The sequence below is a fragment of the Cryptomeria japonica genome, chromosome 3 (assembly GCF_030272615.1).
Source record: "Cryptomeria japonica chromosome 3, Sugi_1.0, whole genome shotgun sequence".
Lineage (NCBI taxonomy): Eukaryota > Viridiplantae > Streptophyta > Pinopsida > Cupressales > Cupressaceae > Cryptomeria > Cryptomeria japonica.
This window is the reverse complement of record NC_081407.1, coordinates 82,007,700-82,033,995: the sequence shown is the minus strand read 5'-3', so window position 1 is coordinate 82,033,995 and position 26,296 is coordinate 82,007,700. Positions and strand designations below refer to the sequence as shown.

Sequence of the window (26,296 nt, the reverse complement as noted above, 5' to 3'; positions counted from 1 at the left end):
GAAGCTCTCTATAATATAAATGTACAAGATAAAACAGCATAAACGTCAATTCAAAAAAATATTAAGTGTTATATGTTTTAAAAAAAAATTATGCTAAATGTTCACAGAGAATTAAAAGATGTGTTTGAAACTAAAATAATATAATGAACTGCAGTGGGAGAAAAGTTAAAAAAAATCTATTACTTCTATTGGAAACCTTGATAACAACCAATTTTATGTATTCCTTATTCAACCTCTAGATGACCACTCAAGATTCAGGTGGTTCCTGTTGCAAAATAAGCCTCCCTCCACTACAAAGATTCTGAGAAAATAATTTTAAGGTTCTGAATTTAGAAACATCTAAAACATGTTTCTTACAAAACCCATCATTCTCTTTTCCTTCTTGCATACACATGAGCATAAGTTAGTATATATTTGAATTCTATAATATAATCATTTTTGAGAAAACTATTAAATATATTAAAAATAAAGGAAATATTATACTTAACCCTAGTAGCTTCAATCTTGTGGACAAACTTTTACCTACTCTCTGTGTTCACTACAATCAAAGAACAAACCAACCTTAAATTGAAAGGCTTATTTAGTCACTTGTGTACTTCTCTCCATCCATTGAAAGTTATTATTGTCAAAGTCTTTCAATATAAAATTTCTGAACACACTCTTTGGTTGTAATTCACAAGCTTGCACCTGCTAGATCATTCAAACTAGTGAATGCCATGTGATAGAGGGGGACACATTGGAAAAGAAAACATCTGGGATTAATGACAATGAATAATTGAATGGCTAAATAGAATTTACACAAGTATGTAGACACTAGAACAAAATAAATGGAAATAGTTTTAATTCATTGGTCCAATAGTCAAGAAGGGTACGTAAAAGAAACATTGTTTTATTTGTAAGGTGAATCCATTTTCAAAGATTTTGAGTCTCATGATCAAACCATTACATAAGATAATTAAAAGTTTCAAGGAGTTGTTTCTATAATTTTCCACTAAACTTATGCCTTGTGGTATATTAGTGATCTAATATTTAAGGAGGGTAGGTAAGAGAAATATTGTTTTATTTTATAAGGCAAAGCAATAGTTCTTACATAGGATAGCTAATAGTTTGAAGGAGTTGTTTCTATAATTTTCCACTAAAGTTATGCCATGTTGTATATTAGTGATCTAATATTTAAAGAGGGTAGGTAAGAGAAATATTATTTTATTTTATAAGGCAAAGCAATAGTTTCAATTTTCAAATAGTTTGCTATTTGTGATTCAATGGTAAGATAGTGATAAATGGTTATGTTGGGTAGGTAAGGAAATACATTTCTTTGGTTTTTCTGAGAGAAGAAAAGGGAAATTTGTATTTCCAAAAGATTATTTCTATAATTTTACACTAAATTTATGCCCTCTAGAAAATAACGCTTCATCTCCAAATAATTTTTATAATTCTATTTTAATGAAAATCAACAATTTATATTTTAAAAGATCCCCTTTAGTAATTTCTAAATAGACTTAAGTTGCAACATCTAAATTAGAATAAGAGAAATTTAGATTTCAAAAAGGTTAAAGAAATAGTTTTATTTTTCAAAGAGTTTTGTATCCAAAGGTTGCATATTGTAGGAAAGATTTCCAAGGATTTGTTTCCAGAAAATTTCACTAAACTTATGTTGTGTGACAACCAAATGGTGGATAGATACAAGAATATATAATTTTACACTAAATTTATGTCCTCTAGAGAATAAACTCTCCAATGGTTATGTACTATAGGTAAGAAAATAAATATAATTTTTTTTTAATTTATTTTAAAGAAAAATAAAACATTTATATTTTTAAAGAGTTGCTTCAATAATTTTCAAATATAAATAGTATAGATATCAAATGTACATTTACTTAAAACATGTAGAAAAATATTAGTTTTATTTTTGTATTAGATTCATTACAAAGGTTAGATAAAGTTAATTAGATTGATATATCTAACATTTCTAGATAATTGTATTTAATATATGTATACTATTTTATTATATTTTATGAAAATTTATAATTAAAACAATGAATACTTGATGTCCCTATGATCATGAGATTTATATCAACTATTTTTTCCCAAAAATTTAGATTCCTATAAGTATTTAGATTCATATTCTCGAAGAACAAATATAAAAATATTTTAATGCATCGTGTGTTCATATCTATATATATCATATCAATACAATATTTCATATTGTTTAGTTTCAATATTTATAAGAGGATGGTAATGCTAGGTAGGTAAGTGAATATATATATCTTTTTGTTTATTTTTTCTTAAAAAAAAATGGGGAAATTTGGATTTACAAAAGGTTAAAAGAAATAGTATGCCCCTATATCTTTAGCCTAATATAGTCATTGAATATGGTGGATGAAGATTATAAAGCACTAATATTGGCCAAAAATACCCTTGTGGAATAACACCAAGGTACAAGACAGGCCAATAACAGTTTGGCAATTCACTCGAATTCATCAAGGCTTATGAGAAAATGGGGGTGACATGGATGAAATACTTGTAGACGGATAAAAATCAGTGACGAATATATGAGCATGTTCCAGTAAAATACTTAAACGGAATGTAATTCCCGTGAAAATCCATAGATACTCTTAAAGACATTGGAGTTAAAGGACCGAAATTCACAAGACATTCTTTTGGCTATATAATTTCTCCAATATCTCAAGAATGAGCTGCAAACATCCAGGTAAGATTGAACTACATTATATGATATTCATATGTTTTTGAGTGTGAATTCAAACAAAGGTGAGAGTTCGAATGTCAGTATGAATTCAACCATTTGTTATCAACAAACACTAGCATTGTTATTCCTCATACTTTACAAATCCATGTAAGAAATAAATCATAAAAATTAATGTTTCTACAAACCAACATGACAGATGGCATGCAAACTTCAACCAAAAAAAATAAAAAAAGACAGAAGATTAATCTTGAAGAGGAAACTTAAAAATCCACATTTACTGATTCAAACGAGAAATAAAATCCTGAGATGGAAAGGGGATTAAAATGCTCATAAAAGAAACAGCATCCTAAGATTAAAACAAGAACTTTGTTAATAAGTTGATTGTGCTTGATATTGTTGATATTCAAACCTAAACAACCTTTTGTGACTTTATTAATTTAACTACTTTCTTCCAACTTGGAAGGCCTCAACGATTACAAGCAACAGAAAAGACGAATTACTATGTACTTTACTTGTTCACAGATGCACACCAACATTGCTATATTGTTGTTCTTTTAACCAGCTCAGTTACAGTAGTTTTGGGGCATTCTGTTCACCAAAACCAGAACAAAATAAACAAACATAGTTAAGAATAGTTTGTCATTATTACATGTTTAATCTAAACGTGAGTAGTTCATTGAGCTATTCTATCAAAATCTTGTTAGTTTATTGGAATTATTGTTCTGATACTGATTGCTTACATTTGTCTTCTTGGATGCAACTTTCATCCTTAATGAACATGGTGGTATCCACTAAACATTGTTGATCTACTGAAACAATGCTACAAACGAAAGATTTTTGTTTTTTTAGGCATATTGATATTTGTAGCATCAGACTTCTCAGGTAAATCTGCTATCTTAAAGCTTGTTTTTTATTAAAGGGGTCTAGCAAGTTTTGAAGGGACTCGAAATCTTATTTAAGAAAAGTTTCCATAAAAAAAATAGGATACCATTAGCATACCATCAGGAAACAACCAACCAAAATACACAAAAACCAAAATAAAATAGAACACAACAAAATAAAGAAGAAACTAATTAAAATTCTTCAAAGCTTCCGCTGCGTCCACATCAAGCCGAGAAAGGTTCATGGACAGCTTAAAGTTCGTTGTTTCTCTTAAAATATCATGATTTTTTGGCTAGTACTCACAAAGACTAGAATGATTCGAAAGTTGGAGATTCATTCCCTCAATTGTAGTAACCGAAATTCCATTGCATCCAAACTGTTATCCATGCTGATCTCCCAATTGTGGAATTATTGCTTCATTTCCAGCAATTGACACTTCTGTGTCATGGTATTGCAATATTTGTTTCTCTCTTATTCTTGCATTTCACTTTTGTGCCTTTCCTTATCTTTCAACGCAAGTTCCTAGTAAACCTAATATATTAAATCAGGATAAAATATTAAGAGAGGCATCAAAAAAGAATTTATTTATAGCTTAAAAAGTAACAAAGAAGATTAATTATGTAATGGGGAAAGAAAAGTTCATATCAGAATTCATTTCTATCTTACTTATTTTTCTTTTCATTACACAAATTACCTATCATTTTACTAATCTCTCTATCCTTTCCAAGATGCAATGCTTTCAATTTTGCATGCTGCTCAGCAAAGAAAAAAGTGTTTTAGGATAATCAAGATCCCTTTTCTAATTTCATTCCCATTATTATGATTATTCATGTAACTAGATAATTCTGCAAATTGTTCTCTAAAAAATCTTATAACACACAACTTAATTTGTCTTGTAAACTCCTTAATTTATCTTGTTATTGTGGTTGTTGGCTCAGAGAAATCAACTAGTGTATTATAGGATTTTTCAGAGAACAGTTTGCAGAAGTACATAATTACTAGAATAATCATAACAAATGGGGATTCTTCTTTAGGGGTTCACTCTCGTTGCCATTGCAGGAGAAAAGATGAAACTAAAAAAAGGGATCTGAATAATCCTAAACCAAAATAGGAGTGATTACAATTTTTTCTTTGCTGAATAGCATACAAAATTGAAAGCATTCATGTTGGAAATGATAGGGAGATTAGTAAAATGATTGGTAATCCATGAAAATCTAAATGAAGAAGAAAAATCGGTAAGATAGAAATGAATTCTGATATTGACTTATCTTTTCCCAGTACAGAATTAGTCTTCTTTGTTAATTTTTAAGCTAAAAATAAATGCTTTTGTGCTGCCTTTCTTAATATTTTATCCTGGTTTAATATATCAGGTTTACGAGGAGCTTGCATTGAAGGATAAAGAAAGGTACAGAAGTGAAATGCAAGAATACAGAGAAAAAAAAATTGCAGTCCCATGACACAGAAGTGTTGATTGCTAGAAATGAAGGAATAATTCAACATTTGGGAAATCAGCATGGACAAGAGTTTCAATGCAAGGGAATTTCCGTTATTAAAATTGAGAGAATGAATCTCCAACTTGCCAATCATTCTTGTTTTTGTGAGCATTGACCGGACAATCATGAATCTGATAGGGAAAAAACAACAAGCTTTAAGTTGTCCATGAACCTTTCTCAGCTTGAAGTGGAAGCAGCTGAAGCTTTGAAGAATTTATGTTGTTTCTTCTTGTTTATTTTGTTCTATTTTATTTTGGTTTTTATTGTTTTCTCTGCCTGTTTGCTGATAATATGCTAATGATATTCTGATGACAGCTTTATCTAAGTAAGATTTGGGATCCCTTCAAAACATGGTTGACCCGGACTATAAAATGCAGATTTGAATTTTAAATCTGACTCCTTTAATCGTCTCCCTTTAATCATCAACCATGGATCATCTGATATAGATAATTGGATTTCCTTATTTTAATGTATAGAATAAAGTAAGATTCAATGAAATTTTTCTATGTTTGTATGAGATTATCCTGCACAGAGTTATGATTCTTATGTACATATTTCAAAATATAATTGTTTTATTGCTAGGAAAATGTAAATCTAACATTATTTACTATACTTTAGATCGAATGATGTTCTAATGTTCTATATTTTCACGTGTGTTTGTAAAGACCTTGCTCTACTAGAGAAATAGCCCAACAAAATGAACAAAAGTAAAATCGAAAGCAAACAGGTTCCTCCATTTTAACCATCCTAGATGGCATTGAGACAAATGTTGCCTGACACAATTCCAATTAGAGGTAAGAAGAAATAATACGTTCTTAAAATCTCACCATTTTATCCCATGAAGGTAGGTGCTTAGTCATGGATAATACTCTACAGATTGTCCAAACTTAAATTCCCAAGAGACTCAATTTTTGGTTAAAAATAATGCATAGCTATTCCCAAAGTTTTGGAAATAGCTAAAATTTTTCTCACAATTCAAGTTTTATTTCTATTTAACCACAGGGATTTGTTAGAAGCACCTCACAGAGATGATGGCTTCTAGGACAGAATCTGATAATTCAAGGTTCGCCCATGGCATTAAAGCAATGAGAATAGGATTAGCAGTGAAGAAAAAGAGCCTTATACCAATTGGCTCACACATGAAATTGGCAACGCATTGAGGATGGCTCAATCGAAGATAGGCATGGCAAAGGTAAAGTTGTGGATGTAGAGAAGAAAGGTGATGCTGGATCAAAAGGACTTTATACCAGCTGGCTCACACTTAGAAGAAAGGATGAAGCCAAGAAGAAATGTGAGAGATCATCATGCACATTTATAGTCCACATGCCATGCGGAGGAGATATCTCCAACAAAAAAGTATATTTCATGCGAGAATCAATGGTGATAGATCCTATTCTGGAGGATATCTTGAAGATAATATTTTGTAAACTTTCTCTTCATAATCTTTTCCGATTTCAAATCATCTCTTCTTCGAGGAAAACTATTATTTCTAGCTCTCCCCACTTTCACAATATTTGGGAGAACAGTAATAGGAAAATGTGGCTGGTGATTGATAGATATCATGCAACAATTAAGTCTTTACACTTGCTTGGACTGTTTGATTTGAGTAGAAGCCCAATGTTCAACAAGATATTCAGTGAGGAGTGGACATATAGTCGCTCAGGATGGATTCTCAGAGTTGGAGATGGTGGTCTCTTAGTTTCGTAGCTATAATAGAAATGGAAGCCTTCGAATCATCAGTCCATTGGCTATGCAATTCTAATGTTTACATGGAAAGATACCATGATGATGTGGTTGTGCACCTCAAGTTTGATTGAAAGGAAAGCATTTATTAGCTAATTGTTATAATTGGATGTCTTTATCTTCTCAGAAGATATACATTGGTTGTTTTGATTTATAGATCTGTAAAATAGAGATGGAAAAGAATAGATGTTCACTTGGCTCACAGGGTAAACAGAAATATGACAATTAACTTTTTTCAAAACATTTTTGTGCAGAAAAATATTCTACTGTTTTCATTGAGCAGATGACGGTACGTATGATCTGAATGGTGATCGCAATAGCAAGTCTTTGTATTTTGGGGATGCACTTTTTCTTAGTAACCATTATGCATCAGGGAAGAATGATAATGATTTGTAAAAAAAACGGATGCATCTCCCATCATATACAGATTTTTAGTTTTTTTACAAGTTTGATGAGCTTGGCTTGATATGGAGATCTATCATAACAATTCTCAAGGTCTGGTGCATCCCCGAAATATAAAGAAACCTGGTATTGCCTTCTCCATTCAGTTCATACCTACCCACGTTTACTTCTTTAGAAAACTAGTAAATTTTGGTTATCCATTAAAATGCATTAATATTGTTACGTGTCTATTTAACTCTTTGCTCTAAGTGATCATCTCTAGAATCCCGTTTCTGTTTTGCAGATCTATAAATGAAAACAACTAATGTATTTCTTTGGAAAAGATAAAGATTGGCAATTATAACAATTATGTCATAGGTCTTTTCCTTTGAATCAAACTTGATGTGCACATCCAGAACATCATGATATCATCATGATATCTTTTCTTGTAAATATCAAGTTCTGCAAAATAAAGAATAGTTTTTTTATGTTATTACAATGTAAAAGTGTTGTTATCTTAGTTTTTGTGTTGTTGATTGTCATGAGAGGATTCTCATGGCCCTACAAGTAAATATTTTAAAGAAGTAGTCTAGGTGAGGTTACAAGGAGGTCATCAAGGAGGTCATCAAGGAGTTACAAGTACATGTCTAAAAAGTTTAGAAGAGTACAAGAAGACTGGTGCATAAGGCTAGTTGCAAGTATTGAATAAAACCAAAAATGCAATAGGAAGATGTCAGAAGTGGGTGTGACAAAGGAAATATGTGGACATGAATTTCTACGGATAGTTGATATAATTACAAAGATGCTACAAGTTGAAGTTGTAGAACAAAGGAGAGTATTGAATACCAAAAAAGCAATAGGAAGATTAAGTACATGCAACAAGGGGAATTAGGTGTAATAAGAAATAAATATCCATTAAGGATGGAGGCAAAAGAGGAGAGAACTCATGATGTTATGTGTAAGGTGTTTGATGTAACGGTAGTCTATGATTGTAGACAACTGCTACAGGAAATGGAAAGTTTGTATGACGACATGGTGATACTACAAGTAGATAAGATAGGTGATGTCAGTAATGGAACTTCAAAACTTTGAATATGCCATATTTCATAAAGACAGTTGTAATTTGGACAAGTTAGAGTAGAATGATAGGGAGATGAAAGTCAGAAACACATGAGAAATAATAAATAATCTATTAAATGAAGAAAAAGAATAAAAGAATACTTTTCAAATAAAAAACCTAATATTTTGTACTTTCCTTCTTATTTTAAGTCTTAATATTCTATGTTGCATATATTATTCCGTATACACTTCTCTTTGTCTACTATTTGTATGTCTAATAGACTAATACCATACCCAACTATCAGATTGGAAACTAGAACTCAAATCTTAAAACTCACAACCAAAAAGTCTTGCATGTATATACTAGCCTTTTAAATTCAAGATGCAATATAACTTTGAGCCAACTTAAATATTTGATTCTTGAGCAACCATGGAGATCCAATAAAATATGCACAAAGACATGAGTTAGACTGGATATATAGATCTTACTTGTTGTACACCACAATCTGCATGAGGCTTATCTTTCTAAGCTTTAGCTAAGAAGCTCTTTGTAATACAAATGTATAAGATAAAATAGCATAAACGTCAATTTAAAAAAATATTAAATGTTATATGTTTTTAAAAAAAATTATGTTAAAAGTTCACAGAGAATTAAAAGATGTGTTTGAAACTAAAATAATATAATCAACTGCAGTAAGCAGGAACATCTTCCTAGGTTATGATCAAAGAATCTATATTATAGATATTTTAAAGGAAATACCTTTGGCATTTTCAAGAGATAATGGTTTTTCTTGTCTTTTTACCATAGAGGCATATCTCCCCTTTCTTGTAAATTAGTTGTTTGCATTCAATATTTTGATGGCCATTGTATGGGAGAGAGGTTATCTGAAATAATTAAGCATTAAGATAAAAATAAATGTAACATTAAATAAGAAAAAAGTTATTATGGAATAATTTGAGTACATTATTTGTGTTCTTTTTGAAAAAAAATTCTATTACTTCTATTGGAAACCTTGATAACAACCAATTTTAGATATTCCTTATTCAACCTCTAGACGACCACTCAAGATTCAAGTTCCTGTTGCAAAATAAGCCTCCCTCCCCTACGAGGATTGTGAGAAAATAATTTTAAGGTTCTGAATTTAGAAACATCTAAAACATGTTTCTTACAAAACCCATCATTCTCTTTTCCTTCTTGCATACACATGAGCATAAGTTAGTATATATATATGAATTCTATAATATTATCATTTTTGAGAAAACTATTAAATATATTAAAAACAAAGAAAATATTATACTTAACCCTAGCAGCTTCAATCTTGTGGACAAACTTCTACCTACTCTTTGTGTTCACTACAATCAAAGAACAAACCAACCTTAAATTGAAAGGCTTATTTAGTCACCTGTGTACTTCCCTCCAGCCATTGAAATTTCTTATTGTCCAAGTCTTTCAATATAAAATTTTTGAACACACTCTCTGGTTCTAATTCACAAGCTTGCACCTACTAGATCACTCAAACAAGTGAATGCCATGTGATAGAGGGGGACACATTGGAAAAGAAAAACATTTGGGATTAATGACAATGAATAATTGAATGGCTAAATAGAATTTACTCTAGTATGTAGACACTAAGACAAAATAAATGGAAATAGTTTTAATTCATTGGTCCAATAGTCAATAAGGGTAGGTAAAAGAAACATTGTTTTATTTATAAGGTGAATCGATTTTCAAATATTTTGAGTACCGTTACATACAAGGAGTTGTTTCTATAATTTTCCACTAAACTTATGCCTTGTGGTATATTAGTGATCTAATATTTAAGGAGGGTAGGTAAGAGAAATATTGTTTTATTTTATAAGGCAAAGCAATAGGTCCTACATAGGATAGCTAATAGTTTGAAGGAGTTGTTTCTATAATTTTCCACTAAAGTTATGCCACTTGGTATATTCTTGATCTAATATTTAAAGAGGGTAGGTAAGAGAAATTTTATTTTATTTTATAACGCAAAGCAATAGTTTCAATTTCTCACTACAATTTTCAATTTCTCACTAAACTCATGCCTCATGATGACTAAGTGATGAGGTGGTTATGCTAGGTGGATAAGTGAATATTATTAGTTTTATTATTTATCTTAGAGGAGAATAAGGGAAATTTGGATTTTTCTCACTAAACTCATGCCTCATGATGACTAAATGATGAGGTGGTTATGCTAGGTGGATAAGTGAATATTATTAGTTTTATTATTTATCTTAGAGGAGAATACGGGAATTTTGGATTTCAAAAATGGCAAAAAAATAGTTTCATTTTTCAAAGAGTTTTGTATCCAATGGTTGCATATTGTGGTTAATATTTTCAAAGATTTGCTTCCACAAAATTTCACTAAACTTATGGTGGGTGACAACCAAGTGATAAATGGTTATGTTGGGTAGGTAAGGAAATACATTTCTTTTCTTTTTCTGAGAGAAGAAAAGGGAAATTTGTATTTCCAAAAGGTTATTTCTATAATTTTAAACTAAATTTATGCCCTCTAGAAAATAATGCTCCATCTCCAAATAATTTTTATAATTCTATTTTAATGAAAATCAACAATTTATATTTTAAAAGATCCCCTTTAGTAATTTCTAAATAGACTTAAGTTGCAACATATAAATTAGAATAAGGGAAATTTAGATTTCAAAAAGGTTAAATAAATAATTTTATTTTTCAAAGAGTTTTGTATCCAAAGGTTGCATATTGTAGTAAAGATTTCCAAGGATTTGTTTCCACAAAATTTCACTAAACTTATGTTGTGTGACAACCAAATGGTGGATAGATAAGGGAATATATAATTTTAAATTAAATTTATGCCCTCGAGAAAATAAACTCTCCAATGGTTATGTATTGTAAGTAAGAAAATAAATATAATTTTTTTTTAATTTATTTAAAAAAAAAAAAATTATATTTTTAAAGAGTTGCTTCAATAATTTTCAAATATAGATAGTATAGATATCAAATGTACATTTATTTAAAAGATGTAGAAAAATATTAGTTTTATTTTTGTATTAGATTCATTACAAAGGTTAGATAAAGTTAATTAGATTGATACATCTCACATCTCTAGATAGTTGTATTTAATATATGTATACTATTTTATTATATTTTATGAAAATTTATAATTAGAAACAATGAATACTTGACCTCCCTATGATCATGAGATTTATATCAACTATTTTTTCCCGAAAATTTAGATTCCCATTAGTATTTAGATTCACACCATCTGTTCATATCTATATATATCACATCAATGCAATATTTCATATTGTTTAGTTTCAATATTTATAAGAGGATGGTAATGCTAGGTAGGTAAGTGAATATATATATCTTTTTGTTTTGTTTTTTTCTTATAAGAAAAAATGAGGAAAATTGGATTTACAAAAGGTTAAAAGAAATAGTATGCCCCTATATCTTTAGCCTATTGAATGTAGTGGATGAAGATTAAAAAGCACTAATATTGGCCAAAAATACCCTTGTTTTGATACTTTTAGTCTTGATTTCCAATTAAAAAAAAAAAAAATACCCTTGTGGAATAACACCAAGGTACAAGACAGGCCAATAACAGTTTGGCAATGCACTCGAATTCATCAAGGCTTATGAGAAAATGGGCGTGACATGGATGAAATACTTGTAGACAGATAAAAATTAGTGACGAATATATGAGCATGTTCCAGTAAAATACTTAAACGGAATGTAATTCCCGTCAAAATCCAAAGATACTCTTAAAGACTTTGGAGTTGAAAGGACCGAAATTCATAAGACAGACTTTCTTTTGCCTATATAATTTCTCCAATATCTCAAGAATGAGCTGCAAACATCCAGGTAAGATTGAACTACATTATATGATATTCCTATGTTTTTGAGTGTGAATTCAAACAAAGGTGAGAGTTCAAATGTCAGTATGAATTCAACCAACAAACACTAGCATTGTTATTCCTCATACTTTACAAATCCATGTAAGAAGTAAATATTAAAAAGTAATGTTTCTACAAACCAACATGACAGATGGCATGCAAACTCCAACCAAAAATAAATAAAAAATGACAGAAGATTAATCTTGAAGAGGAAACTTTAAAAATCCACATTTACTGATTCAAACGAGAAATAAAATCCTGAGATTGAAAGGGGATTAAAATGCTCATAAAAGAAATAGCATCCTAAGATTACAACAAGAATTTTGTTATTAAGTTGATGGTGCTTGATATTGTGGATATTCAAATCTAAACAACCTTTTGTGACTTTATTAATTTAACTACTTTCTTCCAACTTGGAAGGCCTCAACGATTTCAAGCAACAGAGAAGACGAATTACTATGTACTTTACTTGTTCAAAGATGCACACCAACATTGGCATGCTATATTGTTGTTCTTTTAACCAGCTCAGTTACAGTAGTTTTGGGGCATTCTGTTCACCAAAACCAGAATGAAATAAACATACATAGTTAAGAATAGTTTGTCATTACATGTTTATTCTAAACGTGAGTAGTTCATTGAGCTATTCTATCAAAATCTTGTTAGTTTATTGGAATTATTGTTCTGATACTGATTGCTTACATTTGTCTTCTTGGATACAACTTTCATCCTTAATGAACATGGTGGTATCCACTAAACATTGTTGATCTACTGAAACAATGCTACAAATGAAAGATTTTTGTTTTTTAGGCATACTAGTATTTGTAGTGTAAGACTTCTCAGGTAAATCTGCCATCTTAAAGCTTGTTTAATGCTCTAGCAAGTTTTGAAGGGATTCCAAATCTTATTTAAGAAAAGGTTTCATAAAAAATTAGAATACCATTAGCATACCATCAGCAAACAACCAACAAAAATACACAAAAACTAAAATAAAATAGAACACAACAAAACAAGAAGAAACAACTAATTCAAATTCTTCAAAGCTTCCGCTGCTTCCACTTCAAGCTGAGAAAGGTTCATGGACAGCTTAAAGTTTGTTGTTTCTCCAGGTCAGATAAAACAATCTCACTTTCCCACAACAGCTTATTGAACTAGTCTACAACTACAAAGGGGTGGGAGGGCCCTACTATTCTAATGATTTTTTGGCTAGTACTCACAAAGACTAGAATGATTGGAAAGTTGGAGATTCATTCCCTCAGTTGTAGTAACGGAAATTCCCTTGCATCCAAACTCTTATCTATGCTGATCTCCCAATTGTGGAATTATTGCTTCATTTCCAGCAATTGACACTTCTTTAGGGGTTCACTCTCATTGCCATTGCAGGAGAAAAGATGAAACTTAAAAAAGGGATCTGAATAATCCTAAACCAAAATAGGAGTGATTACAATTTTTTCTTTGCTGAACAGCATACAAAATTGAAAGCATTGCTATTGGAAACGATAGGGAGATTAGTAAAATGATTGGTAATTCATGAAAAATCTAAATGAAGAAGAAAAATCGGTAAGATAGAAATGAATTTTGATATTGACTTATCTTTTCCCAGTACATAATTAGTCTTCTTTGTTAATTTTTAAGCTAAAACTAAATGCTTTAATGCTGCCTTTCTTAATATTTTATCCCGGTTTAATATAACAGGATTACGAGGAGCTTGCATTGAAGGATAAAGAAAGGTACAGAAGTGAAATGCAAGAATACAGAAAAAAAAAAAATTGCAGTCCCATGACACACAAGTGAATTATTCAACATTTGGGAAATCAGCATGGAGAATAGTTTGAATGGAAGTGAATTTCCATTATTAAAATTGAGAGATTGAATCTCCAACCTGCCAATCATTCTTGTTTTTGTGAGCATTGACTGGACAATCATGAATCTGATAGGAAACAACAACAAGCTTTAAGTTGTCCATGAACCTTTCTCAGCTTGAAGTGGAAGCAGCTGAAGCTTTGAAGAATTTATGTTGTTTCTTCTTGTTTATTTTGTTCTGTTTTATTTTGGTTTTTATTGTTTTCGCTGCCTGTTTGCTGATAACATGCTAATGATATTCTGATGACAGCTCTATGTAAATAAGATTTGGGATCCCTTCAAAACATGGTTGACCCCGACTTTAAAATGCAGATTTGCATGATAAATCTGACCTCTTTAATCGCCTCCCTTTAATCATCAAGCATGGATCATCCAATACAGATAATTGGATTTCCTTATTTTAATGTCTAGAATAAAGTAAGATTCAATGAAATTTTTCTCTATGTTTGTATGAGATTATCCTGCACAGAGTTACGATTCTTATGTACATATTTCAAAATATAATTGTTTTATTGCTAGGAAAATGTAAATCTTACATCATTTACTATACTTTAGATCGAATGATGTTCTAATGTTCTATATTTTCACGTGTGTTTGTAAAGACCTAGCTCCACTAGAGAAATACCTGAACAAAACGAACAAAAGTAAAATAGAAAGCAAACAGGTTCCTCCATTTTAACCATCCTAGATGGCATTGAGACAAATGCTGCCTGAATTAGAGCTAAGAAGAAATAATACGTTCTTAAAATCTCACCATTTTGTTCCATGAAGGTAGGTGCTTAGTCATGGATAATACTCTACAGATTGTCCAAACTTAAATTCCCAAGAGACTCAATTTGCCCAAAGTTTTGGAAATAGCTTAAAATTTTCTCACAATTCAAGTTTTATTTCTATTTAACAAACATAGGTCATTGAGTTGGTAAGGCTTTAAAAAATTTGGTTTGACTCAAAAAATAGTGCAGTTGCAATTAGGCTAACACACTGTGTTAGTCGCACACAGTTACTGGGAGTATCAATCGCACACTATTACTGGTAGTACATAACACACCATGTTATCACTATCCTACACAAAGGAAGACCTCAGACAAAGTTCCTTGCAGGGTAATGCTAAAACTGCAACAAGGGATGCACATAACATGATAGGTTAGTTCCCCCACCATCCCACGGAAAACAAGACTAAAGGGAAAAGAACCTAGGCATTAACATAAAAGCAAAGAAAATGGTAGCCCCTTCTATTCTACAACATGAATAATGGAAGATAGATGACGCTGTGGGGTAACATAAAAGCAAAGAAAATGGAAGCACTCACTATCCCGTGGAAAAGAATTGAAGACAAAAACCATTGTGGGGTAACAAAAATAAAGAAGTTTTACAAACCACACTATCCCATGGTAAAGAATCTTAGAAGAAAAAGGTCATGCGGGGTAACAAGAAAGAAGAAGCGTGAGACATCCTACCATCTCGCAGCCGAGAAGATGAGTGAAAAATGATCTCATGGGAAAATTAAGAGGAAGAAGGCACATTATCCTACCAGTTTGTAGGAAGGATGGTTTTGTTATATTGCGATGCGTATAACATGTGTGTTAGTGTATCTATGGAACACATTAGTGCAGCTTGTGAATCCAACATAGATTTCTTCCACACATATTATTTTTATGAGCATAAGATGTTGTTGATAGGTCCCACCATCTGCCATGTGGCTTAGTGACATGTGAAGGTTAGGTTAGCATAGAAGGAAAAAGCCATTTAATGTGGACGATTATAAGCTTGAAACGAGGAGACAAGATTTTTCTTTGCTGGAACTATCTGTTTTTTAATTTCTTATTGGAGGGAAAAAAAATTTGGATATGTAATTGACAAAGAAGAAAAGTTTGTAAATAAGGGAAGTGGTGGATGAGTAAGAGTGTGTTGTTGGAATGCAATAAATTAAGCTCAATAAAAACAAAGGATAGTGAACAAAGAAGAAAAAGAAGATTGCAAAGAAGCAATTTTGCAAGTGCACATAACACGACACCAGTGTAGGCATAAAATTGTAGAAAAGATTGAATGAAGAATAATCAATAGGTGAAGAGGAGATAGGAGGCAGCTGAAAGAAAGAACAAAGAGAGATAGAGAAGAGAATTGAAGTGAACAGTAGAGGCCAAAGCCTAGAGAGTATAGAGCCAAGGATGATAACACAAAAGGTCATCCACATAGAGTGAGATAGAGAAATAGGAGTTTTAAAAAAAAAAATCTGAGAGATGGGTTTGACGACAGAGATCAAAGAGCAGAGAATAGAGATTGAGAGAAGAGAAGAATCACAACAATATTAGGTGCACATAACAAGTTGTGAGTTATAAAATTTTATTTGTAAGAAGGTGCTTAGTTGATATTGAATATTCATTCATTATATGTCATCTAAGTTGGTGCTCAAATTAGGGGTAGGTGCTTCTTTGAGTTGGTGCTCATAAAGTTAGGGGTTCGCACTGCTTCTTTGGTTTTGTGCCTATAAACGTTGTAATCAAAACTTTTTATTGTGAGGATGGATTAGAGCAGTAGACTCTAGCAACATTTTTCACCAAGGTTTTTCCCCACTATGGGTTTTCCTCGTATGTCTTGAGTTGTGTGCTTTCCTTGTGTATGTGTGCAAATGTGTTTAACATTTCTTCTCACATTATCTTGATTTCTATTATTAAAGCTTAGACCTTTCAAAGTTTTCAAGTTTCTAATTACCACTAATTCAACCCCTCCTCTTAGTAGTCCATTTGTGTTCAACAATTGGTATCAAACCCCTAGGTTCCCTTTTAGATATGCTTTCTCTAGCTTGTGTAGATTTTGGTGTGTGAACCCAATGCCTAGAAATAAGTCATCCTCTGTTAAAGTACCAATATTTAATGGCACCAACTATGCTTTCTCAAGTAGAAGAATAGAAACATACTTGTCATCCCTAGGATATGATGTCTCAATGTCTATTAAGAATGGGTATACTATCCCTCCCACTCCTACTAATCCTAATACAAAAAGGGAATATGAATACAATGCTAAAGCCAAGAATTCTATCCTTAGTGGATTGCCAGACACTGAGTTTGTTAAAGTTATGCATTGTACAACTACAAAAGAAATATGGGACAATATGCAGAGAATATATTAAGAAGATGTTAAAGTAAAGGAGGCTAAATTGTAGCATCTTCGAGGTTAATATGAATGTCTGAAGATGAAAGAGAAAGAAAATATTTCTAACTATTTTCTAAGGATGGATGTGATAGTAAATGCAATAAGAGGTCCTCGAGAAGATGTTCCAGATGAAGCTATAATTAAGAAAGTGTTGACGTCTTTGACAAAACACTATGATACTAAGGTCTCTACCATTGAGTAAGCTAAAGACCTAAAAAATTCTCCATTGATGAGCTATTTGGATCATTACTTGCATATGAAATGAGAACTCTAAGTGGTGAATCATCAAAGAAAGAAATTACCTTCACCTCTAGGAAGAAAGGGAAAGAGACTACAAATTTTGTAGATGATGAAGAATCAAATGATGTTGAAGCCAACTTTGTAAGAAAATTGAAGAAAGGATCAGGTAAGTATAAAAGAAAGCTTCCCTTAAAATGTTTTGACTGTGGAAGAATTGAACATTTTGCTACTAAATGTCCTTATAAGAAGAAGGAAGATAATGATGTGGAAAGTGTCGAGGATAAAGGTAAAAAGTTTTATAATACTAGGAGAAGGAACTCTCAAAAGAATAAAATTATTTACACTATTGATAGTGATGTTTTTGATGATTAAAGTGAGTTAGTAGAGTATTGCAGTGAAGATTAAAAATAAATTAATCTCTTCATGGCTCAAGAGGTCCTTAAAGAGGAGAGAATTAGAGTATGATTTAAAAATTTAAATGACAGTGAGGAAGATGATGCAGATGTAGAGGTTGATCTTGTAGGAGAGATAATATGTGCTCTTGAATAACTTCACAATGTAAGGAAAGAATTAAAAAACTATAAGAAGTCAACCACAAAGGAAAAAAATTAGCTAAACAAATGTCTTGAAGAAGCTAATTTGAGTATTGCTGCTTTGACAACTAAGCTAAAAGATGCTAAGAGAAAAGGTGATGAAATAAAATTAGAGTTATATATAAAATAAAAGGAATATCAAAATTCAGAACAAGAAGTGGGAAGCCTTAGGGAAGAACTTGAAAAATTTAAGGAAGATCTCAAGTTGAGGATGAAGTATGAGGGCAACACCAATGCATTAAATGATATGCTGAATGGAAAAATCATTCAAAATATTCTACAATTGTAGGATATGAGATTGGACAAATTTATGCTAGTGCTAAGTGATCTAAAGGGGCCATAAATTTTGTATCTTCAAACATGAATGATCATGATAAAATTTTCAAGGTTAACAATGCTCCATGAAAAAAGATAGACTTAAATACTACAATCGAGGGGATGAAGACTCGGGTTGTTGATCCAAAGAAGAATAATATTGTTGTTTCTACAAGAAATAAACATGTTGATCCGAAAGGAAAAGAAAAAGTGGATGATGAAGGTTTCACAAAGATCAAGGACACAAGGAAGAGCTCAAGAAGACCGAGTTATGTTGCTCCAAGGAGACAAATGAAAAACACCTTCAAAAATAGTAATTCATTTGCTCCTCAATTTTATGGTTATTGCTTTAAATGTAATGCTTATGGACATAGAGTTTCAGATTATAGACTTATAAATAGACCGCCTCCTAATTAAGTAAGTAAGAACACTTTTTCTACTCTAAGAGATGTGAATGTCATATGCTATAATTATAATTGATTTGGTCATAAAATTCATGAGTGTAGAAGAAATATAGTTCAGTCATATAGAAGTCCCCCTATTTCATCTTTCAATAAGAATGTAAAGTGCTATTATTTTTAAAACTTTTGCCACAATGTCAAACACTACAAATTAAAGGTAGCTAAACACAAAAGTACAACAAAAATAGAATAAAAAACTACACCTACTCAAAATGTTACAGTAGAGAAGAAGAATGAGACCGAGCAGATATGGGTTCAAGTTTGATTGTGCAAACAACCCTCCATGCAGAAAGAAGAAATCGCTGGTTTGTCGACAATGGTTTCTCCAATCAAATGACAGGGGATAGGAAGAAGTTCACCAAGTTGTAAGATTGGAATGGATTCTCAGTGAGGTTTGCTGATAACTCCTCAATTACAATAAAAGGCAAGGGCACACTAAGAATTTATGGTAGGTTAAAAGCACACAATATAATATGTAGAAGGATTGAAACACAATCTTCTTAGTGTGAGTCAAATGTGTGACAGAGGATATAAGTTCACTTTTGACTCCAAAGGATGTGAAATAAGAAAGGAGATCAATGTCAAATTAGTTGAAGAAGGAAAAAGGGACTCATGGAAATGTCTACAACTTTAAAGAATGCTTTGAGCCTTAATGCATGATGGGGAAAATTGATGAGAGTTTGTTGTGGCACACAAGATTGGGTCACATAAATTTTGACAACCTTGTCAAGGTAAGCAAGAAAGGTTATGTAAGACACTTACCTAAGGTTGTCAGGCTTGCAAACACCAATTATGATGAGTGTCAGAGAAGAAAGAAAACTAAGGTAAGATTGAAGAAAAAGGAATACTCAACTACAAGGCCATTGGAACTAGTGCATATTGATTTGTGTGGTCTAACTAGAACAAGAACTCTCAATGGTGAGAAGTATTTCATGCTGCTCGTTGATGATTTATCAAGGATGACATGGATCACCTTCTTTCAAGATAGGTCACAATCCTTTGAAAGATTCAAGATTTATAGAAAAATGGTTGAAAAGGAAAGTGGTTATAAATTGAAATATTTGAGATTAGATAGAGGGGTAGAATTCACATAAAATTAATTTGAAGATTATTGTGAGTGATGTGGAATTAGAAGACAATATTCAGCTCCAAGAACACCACAATAAAATAGTGTTGTGGAAAGAAAGAATATAATTGACAAGGAGATGGCTAGAACAATGTTAAATGAATATAATCTGCTTGATGTTTATTAAAAAGAGGCAGTCCATACAATTGTATATACACTTAATAGGGTTCAGCTAAGGGTGAATAGCATGATGACTCCATATGAATTGCGGTATGATAAGAAACCTTCAGTCAAGTATTTGAATGTCTTTGGTAGTAAATATTTCATCAGAAGAGATGAGGATGAATTAGGTAGCTTTGAGTCAAAGTGTGATGAAGGAATATTTTTGGGCTAGTCAACTCATAGCAAGGCATATAAATGTTTCAATAAACTCATCAAGAAAGTTGTTGAAATTGTACATGTAAGAGTTGATGGAGACATGCAAAAAGGAAATCAAAATGTTACACATCCATTTGAGGAACCATGTTATGAATAATATGAAGAAAATGAAAAATGAAGAAGAAGTCACTAAAAAGCGACCAAGCAACTATGCACAAAAGTACCATCTCGAAGATCATATCATAGGCAGCAACGATGGAGGTGTACAAACAAGAAGGAAGAATGATACAAACACTGAGAAAGTAAATTTTTTCCTTTTGACTGAGATGGAACAAAAGAATTACACTGAAACTAGCAAGAATGAGAAGTGAGTGAAGGAAATGGATGAAGAACTCCAACAAATTGAGAAGAACAAAGCATGGGGTTTGGTACCAAGGCCAACTGACAAGAATGTCATAGGAACAAAGTGGGTCTGTAGGAACAAAGTGAATGAAGATGGAAATGTGATAAGAAACAAGGCTAGGCTGGTCTACAAGGATACTCACAGGTAGAGGGCATAGTCTTTGAAGAGACATTTTCCACTGTTCCAAGACTTGAGGCCATTAGAATGTTTTTGGCATTCTTAGCATACAAAGGTTACAAAGTTTATCAAATGGATGTAAAATCTGCATTTTTAAATGGAAATCTTGAGGAAGAGGTGATTGGGAGTCTTTTGTATGTAACTACCTCCAACCTAGACATTGTGCAAGCCATGTGCATGGTAGCTAGATTTCAAGCTGCCCCAAAGAAAACTCATGTAAATGTTGTGAGAAGGATATTTAGATACTATCAAAGCCCTTTGGATTTTAGCTTGTGGTACCCAAAGAATGATGATTTTACTTTGCAAGCCTACACAGATGTAGATTGGGCTGGTTTTGTGGAAGACAAAAAAAGCACTAGTGGTGGTGCTTTCTTCCTTGGTGATAGATTAGTTTCATAGCACAACAAGAAATAGGAATCCATCTCTTTATCTATTTCTAAAGTTGAGTACATAGTTGTTGCTACATGTTTTTCACAAGTTCTCTTAATGAAGTAAACACACAAGGACATTCAGGTAGACTATGCAGATCCAATATCTATCAAATGTGATAATTCAAGTGTTATGAATATCTCCAAGAACCCTATCATGCACTCAAGAACAAAACATATAAAAATTAAGTATCATTTCTTGAGGGAGAAGGTAGCTTAAAAAAATCTCAAGGTGGAATATGTTAGTATAGGTGAGCAAGTGGCTGATATTTTTACAAAACCTTTGCCTAAGGATGCTTTTCAATATCTAAGATTAAGGTTAGGTATTGTGGCTCCCTCCTTCAACACTTAAATGAGTATAGAGTCTTGTGATTTAGGGGGGGTTTGTAGCTTTCAGTTATACATAATTAAACCTATGTGTTTTCCCTAAGAGATGGAACATAATGATCATGGTTCTCAGGGGGAGATTGTTGCTAAATAGAGAACAAAATGGTAGTAGGTATTACTGTTGCACAAAGGGAAGAAGTTGAGATGTTATTGATGTCCATGGTGTGTTATCTACCACAGGTACAATGCAATTGTGAAAAAGAGTGATATGTGTTTGCAGCTAAGTGAAGAAGGTCAAAGGGGGAGAACATAAGCAGTTGAGAGTTGGTTGTTCTTCCCTTACACATTATTGTCAAAGGTGGAGAATTTGAGCAAGGTTGACAGAGGTTGACATCAATGCCAAAGGGGGAGATTGTTGGTATTAGATTTTTAATGATGGAAATATTTGAGAAGATATGTTGGGTGAACTGACTTTACCACAAGATGAAAAGACCAAGAATACAACAATGAAAAAAATCAATAAGAGGAAACAAGGACCACAACCCAAAACAACAAAAAAAAATTAACAATAAAAAGAGAGACCACCTAAATAAAAGGAAGGAAAACAAAAATAAAGAACACAAAAGACCCAACAATAATTAAAGCCACCATCATTAATATTTCTTTTGTACATATTAAAAAATATGTACAAATTAAAAAACACAGATACGATTCTTTTGTACATGTTAAAAAATATAATTATTTTATTATTAGTAAAATATAGATCTTACATTATTCATCACACATGAAATAGAATAATGTTCTAATGTTTAATATCCTACGTTTCTTGGTAAGGACCTAGCTCCACTAGAGAAAAAATCCCTAGTTGACGCATAACTCGAACAAAACAAGAAAAACTAAAATTGAAAGAAAACAAGTTTCTCCGTTTTTTACATCCCGAGATGGCATCGAGATAAAGAGGGGGACTATATGTGTGGAAAGATAGAAAAGGAGATAAACAATACGACTAAAAATAATGGAGAAGATAGCCTTAGCCAGAGGCAATCAACTAGAAGAAAAGTGCCATGTGACTAGCCTGCAAGTGTAGAGTTGGGTTGTGCAACCATAGAAGACCAATTAGATGTCTAAAATAATTAGATGAGTACAAGAAGAATGGTGCATAAGGGTAGTTGCAAGTGAATGGATTTTGTATACACCTAAAAATGGTCTGAAGATAATTAATTAAGTAAGCAATTATTTAATTAATCCCCCTTTCTAATTTAATTGAATTCATTAGGCAATTTGATTAAATTATCCCTTTCATCTACTTATTAATATATCTAAGGATGTATTTAATAATTTCATTTCAATGGTCCCCTTTGATTAATTAATTCAAATTAATTAATCTTCCCCCCACTTCAATCAATTCTTCTACTCCTCTAATTAATTAAAACAAATCAATTTATGAGTTGTTGAGAATTAATTAGTCTTTTCCTATTATTTGAATTTTTAAATTCAAATTACCCACATGCCTCCTAACTTATAACCACCTAATCTAACCATCTCTCTAACCTAACCCATTCCACCTAACCTAGGGTTTAACCAACCATATCCTATCTTGCAAATTCTAACCTCCTTATCCTAACCTCCTATGGTGTGTATATTTTCTTCTTGAGACACATGGCACTTTGGCCACATGTCTCCTCTCTTGGACACTTGCCCTTTTATGAGAAAGGCTCCTTGACACTTGTCACTAGAGAGATGACAAGTGTCCCTTCCTCCAACCTCTTCTCCAACCTCCTCCAATTTCACCCTTGATATCTTTAGACTCAATCTTGACTGTTGATTCCTGCCACCTCACCCCTGGCCTTGGAAATATTATAAATATCCCCTATTTTGGAGCAATAGGGATCCCATCTCATTATCAATTTAGGCATTTTTACTATAGGTATATCATTTGAGAATTATTGTTATAGGCAATTGCATCTTAGATTTAGCTTAATTTTATCATTTTCTAGCATAATTGTTGAATCATGTAGCTTAATCAATCTCTTTTCTAGCTTAATTGCATCATCATCATAGCTTAATCATGCATATCATTAGCTTAATTAGTCTCTTGGATCAATCTAGCATAATCAATCTCATCTTTGCATATCATTATCATTTCAAATCCTCCGTCTAGGTGTAGTCAAGTCAGTGGGATTGCTTATCCAAATCTGAGAGAAAATCCATACTCGCATCTATTAGGAGGTGATAGGTCGCTTTGTCATGGTTCATCTTTGTTTTCTTATTATTTTCTAACCATGCTTATAATGATCTATTGAGTGTTTGTGTTGTAGCTACAGGTATCACACTTCAAAAGCATGACATTGTGGCGCCCATCGTGGGGTCAAAAAGCTCATTTTTGGCCTCTTAGCATCATCAAATTTCCAATTTCATAGGTTTCTGACCGGGTCTGATTCATAATTTCATACTAGTTCCCTTTTTGCCTTGTGCGAGTTCCTTTGTGTCCTCGTACGAGCTAAGAGAATTGTCGTACAATCAGGTGAGAATTGTCGTACGAAATTTTGTTTCTGTGTTTTTAAAACATATTGCATTTTAGGGTTTTCATGCTTCAATTTGATTATTACTAATGCTAACCCTGGTCTATTTGTGAAATTTCTGGCAACCTAACTAGTTTTTACAGGACGATTGTCAAATATTACACTTGTCAACGCTTCATTTCATCCAAACATCATGACTACTAACGTATCTATTTTGCAGGTTGCCTAGGAGGACTCAACCAAACTTTATGTCTTATTTAAACTCTCTAGGCACACTTGTTTTTGCTAATGGAAATGAACAAACATGTGTTATGTATTTTGATGATAGGTGAGTATTCTCCCACCTTTCTTAGGTGATTAGAAAGCCAGACTCATCCTTTTCTTTCATTAGTGCATATCTTTAGTGGGCCTACCCTCTCGAGGACCCTATAAGGCCAAAGCCATTAAGGCCGGTGAGAGGGGAATGACCCAAGGGAGAAAAGCTAACACCAAGTACTCCAACCCACTATAAAATAAACATGATTTGATGAAAATCAAGTCAACGGTAGTGCTCGGGAATAGCTCTTCTTCGTACCTTCGGGTATATCAAACCTTGGTTTTCAAGACTGGGAGACCTCTTAATTGATTTTATTGATGCGGCGAATGGATCCCTTACTAATTCCAATTAAATTAGAAGCTACTCGATTCACCTTGAAAAGGGGGATAATCTTTGTGCAAGAGAGATAGTAACTCTCCCAAGGCACTTGCCATATCATGCCCCCATTAGCATTTGGAGCCGGATAATATGACATTGAGAAACCATTGCATGAGACATAGCGGTTGTATTCTGATTAGCTATTGGGTGTCTACCTAAGTTTGCAAGTAAAGGTTTTCTCTCTCAGCCAATTTATTTAGGTTGAGTTTTTTGCTTGAGGTCACTTAACATATCATGTGTTTATTATGTCTTCATCCCTAAAAAGAAAATCAGACATCTGTAAAACTGGAAAATAGAAGAAAAACATCAAACTTCATTGATAAAAAATCTGTCCAAACAAAGTTTTTGTCTCTGTTCTTTCCTCTATCGTATGAGCTTGTTATTTTGTTGTACGAGGCATCTAGTGTATCATACGAGGCATCTAGTTTATTGTCCGGTCCAGTGAGAATTGTCGTATGAGCTAATTTAGTAGAAAAATTTGGGTTATCTTTTATCGTTTGGTTCAGCGAGAATTATCGTACAAGTCATCTTAGCAAGGAATTTTGTGTCATCATTTGTCATTTGGGTCTGTGAGAAAGCTTGTATGAGTTTATGTCTTCTATCATGCGATATTTTTGGTTTTTCGTATGAGCCTTTCTAAATTGTCATTCGAGGTTGTATAAGGTGTCATACGAATTTACGTCTTTGTCTATTCATAACTGTTTTCTTGCATGTCTTTTTCAGATCTGTCATATTTCCTTGGTCAATTTATAGTGAGAATAAACACCTGTTATATGTCATTCTGTGCTTGTATTATCTCATTTGTTTGCCTAGTCAAGCTATCATCTCTCAAATTAGACTCTAGAAATAGACACCTCAAGATTTTCAAGTATTCACATTCAACAAGTTAAAGATCTAACATCTCGAAGTGCATCATCACCCTCTTTGATAAACTGATCACTCAAAAATATAGTTTCTCATCAGGATATATCATCCTCTATCACAAAACTACAACATTTGGTCAAGATAACCTTGTCTCACATCGTAGGATTTACCATTCCTATTGGACTTGGTTTTTATCAAATCATAATCATTGCACTCCAAAACCGAAGATAAAAAAACTTGCAAACTTTTAAACACTTGAATCATCTTTTCATGTCATATCACTCTATCACATTTACATTGACAGTTGATCACTTATCAAAACAACTTTTGGACAATCGAATCCTAGCGCAATATCTAACACAGGTGTATGCCCGTTCTAACCAAGGCTCAGAGACGAAAGATTGCAAAGAGGAAATAGAAACATTTGAAATAACTAAAGATTATAGAACCATGGAACATGAAGATGAAATACAAGTTGAAGAAGAAATAACATAACAACATGTCATAGACATCAAAAAAGATCCTCAATTCGATAAATTTATGCAGAAATTATTGGAGGGAGAAAAAGAAAAATATTTCCTAATGTTAGCAAAATCTAGTGCTACACTCCCACAAGATTTTGATGTGAACAAATTGACACAAAAGAGAAGTGACCCTCCCCG

General features: G+C 32.4%; 1 pseudogene; it reads left to right on the top strand.

Annotated features, from left to right (window-relative positions):
- LOC131027924 (high mobility group B protein 15-like) overlaps positions 1 to 12,725 on the top strand; it is a 29,648-nt pseudogene extending 16,923 nt beyond the window's left edge.
- The last annotated feature ends 13,571 nt before the right edge of the window (positions 12,726 to 26,296 follow it).